This window comes from Jaculus jaculus, unplaced genomic scaffold (genome assembly GCF_020740685.1).
Source record: "Jaculus jaculus isolate mJacJac1 unplaced genomic scaffold, mJacJac1.mat.Y.cur mat_scaffold_48_1_805434_arrow_ctg1, whole genome shotgun sequence".
NCBI classification, from domain to species: domain Eukaryota; kingdom Metazoa; phylum Chordata; class Mammalia; order Rodentia; family Dipodidae; genus Jaculus; species Jaculus jaculus.
In genome coordinates, this window is record NW_025423500.1 from 612516 (window position 1) to 616435 (window position 3920).

The 3920-nt window shown below is 43.2% G+C and overlaps 1 pseudogene; it reads right to left on the bottom strand.

Annotated features, from left to right (window-relative positions):
- Nucleotides 1–2654: 2654 nt before the first annotated feature.
- LOC123457442 lies at nt 2655–3525 on the bottom strand (annotated as a pseudogene).
- Nucleotides 3526–3920: the final 395 nt, after the last annotated feature.

Below are 3920 nucleotides of genomic sequence, written 5' to 3' on the forward strand. Positions count from 1 at the left end.
TGACTCATGGAATGTGAGGCAAAGTGTTTTTTTTTTTTTTTTTCAAGGTAGGGTCTCACTCTGGTCCAGGATGACTTGGAACTCACTATATAGTTTCATGCTGGCCTCAAACTCATGGTGATCCTACTACCTCTGCTAAAGGTGTGAGCCACCATGACCAGCTGAGGCAAAGTTTTATTGGTTAAAAAATTAAGAAAAGCAAAAGAGTAAAGTCTGGTATACTAGGTCTACACCCCAGAGGTCAGAATCTCAGAGTGCAGCCCCAAACTGTTCAGAGTGTCAGCTTTTATTGGAAATACCACATGATGTTTGTAGAAGGAAGGGGGAAAAAAAAAAAAAAACAGGATGGGTGTTAAGCCATAAATAAGTTACAGGAAGCACCTGGGGGTGTGATGTAGGCCTGCAACCAGGAGTCTCCTGCTTATCTGCTCTTAAGGAGTTTGCTCAATAATGCAGGCCCATGGTAATGCTATTCAGACCAGCAGAGCCTCCTGTTTACCTACCATTGGCAGAGCCTCTTACTTATCTACCATCCCCATCTGCTTTAAAATGTGTTTGATTCCATTCTTTTATGAGCTCCTACAAGGAAGTGACTTCTATTTTTCTCTAAGCTAGGTATAAAAAAATGTAGAGAAATTGCTTAGCTAGTCTCTGTCCTTGGGCTTGGAGCAGCAGCAGTTGTCCATTTTCCAGTTGTTACCATCTTTGTGGGGTCTGTTCCTTCATAAGATGAGAGGTGAGCTGTAGGTCCTGTTTTGTGTATGTTGGTCACTCAGAAAAAGTGGGTGCCAGGAAGGTGACCAGACAAACTGATGGATGCTGAGAGGCAGCACTCTTTGTTGCTGAGTCTGCCAATCTGTTCCCTCTTGCTTCTGTGGTATCCGTTTCTGATGACCCAGACAATGGATTACAGCCACTTTAGTAGGCACCCAAATGACAGCCAATAAGTCTAGAATTTATTATTTTTTTAAATTTTTAATGTCTTTACCTTCTGCTGTTAATACCCCTCACTCCTAGTAGATGACTCCATGTACATGTGCCATGGCAAAGGCAAAACAGATGTCTGTGTAGACATTCACTGTTTTGTCTTTTTCCAGTATCAGAGCCTTGGTCAGTGCTATCAGTTCAGCTTTCTGAGCCAATGTACTCTGAGGTGGGGCCTCAGCCCACAGTGTTTCCTCCAAAGTTACTACGACCGCCCCTGCATACCTGATTCTGTCCACAACAAAGCTGTTGCCATTAGAATACATCACCATATCAGGGTCTAGTTAAGCCACATCTGTCAGGTGTAGTTGGAGTCCATGGAAGGCGGAGGGCATCTCTAAGCAGTCATGTAGGTTGATGCCTCATCAGCTTCGGGAAGCAGGGAAACTTGTTTCAAAGCCTCAGTTTAGTGAAACTGTGTCCTTGTTGATCTAAGAGCAAGGCCTGATAGTGGGTTATGTGAGAGTTGGAGAGCCATAGGTTTGGGGTGGGGGGACTTTCAAAAGAACCTGTATCATATGTGGAGCCATAATTGATAAAGTCTGGACCAAGGTTAATTTTTCAGTGTCCTTTGTGAGAATAGCAGCAGCTGCAATAGCCCAGAGACAGGGTGGCTAACCAGTGGCTACTAGGTTTAGCTTCTTAGACAAGTAGGCCATTTGGCAATGCCATGGCCCCAGTATGATGCCCCTGGCTGTCCCCTTCTTTTCAACCATGTACAAGTGGAAGGGTTTGGTTAAGTCTGGAAGTGCAAGGACAAGGGCCGATGTCAGAACTAACTTTAGTTCTTGGAATGTTTGTTTTTCTTTTTTTTTTTTTTTTTGGTCCTCTCATGGTCTCATATAGACGCTTGTCTAATTCAGCAACAAACCTTAGGATACAAAATCTGCAATACCCTATAGCACTGAGAAATTCTGGGATCTATCTCTTAATGGGGATTTGAGCGATGGTCTGAATCCTAGAGGCCAATGGCACACTCTTACCTCCTTTCATTGGAGTAGGTTGCTTTACATACATACAGCTGAGCCTTTCTGGCTGATACACAATAGCCCAGATGTTTTAAGTTGTGCAGGAGACACTCTGTGTCAGAGTGGCAAGTGGCATTCCTCCTCCATTTCTTTTCTTTTCGTTTTTTTTTTTTTTTTCAGAAATTAGAACTTTATTATAAACATTCCCAGATTAGAAACTGAATTTGTGTGAAGATGCTGAAACTTTTGGAACTGTATGTAAGATAAGCTTATTATAACGTATTTCACTCTCCAGCACTGCAAGTTAGATCTAACAAAGGAAGTCTAAATTGCTTCATAGAAAACCAGTAAGCATAAAAATACCTGACACAAAACTAAAACAAACCCAACCAAAACATAGATTCTGCAAAGTGTTAACCCTCCAATTTAAAATAAATGGGTCTCCCATGGGAAAATAATTCCATCACAGCAATTTAACAAAAAGCAGCACCACTCTCATAAAGGGAAATTATATGTAAGAAAGATGTAATGACGCTTTTAGAAAATGTAATTTTCATATTGGAAAACAAGCAAACTAAATACTTTGTGCTCACTGTCAGAAATTAAAGTACCTCTTGACATAGGATAAGTGGCATGAGTATCATGAAACCAAGGTCCTCAAATATTTTTCAATTTAATCCCAGGAGAACCATTTGAAGAGTTTCAAAATCCAAGGATAGACTGGTCCCAGAGCATTTCTTCCTCTGTCCTTTCTTCGCCCTGTTCCTTCTTCTTCTTTCTGCGCTTGCGGTCCTCTCTCTTATAGGCTTCATCTCGGCTTTCTCTCTTTTCGAGTCTTAAGCTTTTCTGTACTGACTGGTTCAGTTTCTGTTTCTCCCTTCGGTTTCTTTCTATGGATGCTCTTTTGTTTGTTTAAATCCACTTCCTCAGAACTTCTTTCTCTCTCATGCTTGGGCCGCTCTTTCTCAGTTCTTTGTCTTCCTCTAGGTGCCTTTTCCTTTATGAATGCATGTGTTTATGACTGGCATGAGAGTCACTGGCGCTGTAACCTGAGCAGAGGTGTTTGTGAACTCCAAACTCTAGGCTGTATGAGCCACAATTGTATTCTTGCTGACTAAAGTTCAGGGGCACTGCTTTTTTCTGAGAAATAGTCCCTGCTAAACTGACAGTAACCCAGAGAGTCTAGTGACAGCTTGCTGCTGTGAGCTGGGAACCGGTTCTCTACAATTTGTGAAATACTGCATGATCTTGGATAGGTCTGGATGGTTCCAGATGGAAATCCTGGGTCAAACATTCTATACCTGGGTCTGGAATCAACCTCTTCTCTGTACCTACCATTTCTTAAATAGTCCTCTCTCATCCTTCTGAAAGAAGTCTGTGGCTCTAGGCCTCTGGCTTTCTGTGCTTTAATGTAATTTTCAAGTTCATCTTGAAAAGAGTCACAGGACTTGTTTGAATGCTTCATTAGGGTGACAAAAAGGGTTTTTCTTTATCAGACTGACAGCTTGGTAGAGAAATTTGATCATATTCACCCACTAGTTGCTTCAGTTTTTCAGCATGAACTTTCCCCACAGGAAGACTGTACCATGAGGTAGGCATCTACTTTTGTCCAGTATCTTATCCTCCTTCACCTTCTCCGAGCAGGGGCGGGCGTCTACAACTACCGGCCCCTCCCCGCCAACGCGGGGAAGAGGCTGCGGGGAGGCGACGGAGGGGCAGGAGCACCGCCGCTGCCACCGCCTCCGCCATGCTGAGCAGGCGGGACTCCTCCTCCATTTCTGCAGCTGGGAGAAGGTAATCCATGTATTGTAGGATAGTGGCCTTGGTATTTCTTTGCAAAAGGCCTGCAAGTCTGTATGAAGTGTCTCACCAAAGAGGGTGGGGAAGTTTTTAAATCCCTGTGGAAGCCTAGTCCAGGATAGTTGCCCACTGGTGCTTTGTTCTGAGTCTGCTGTCCATTCAAAGGCA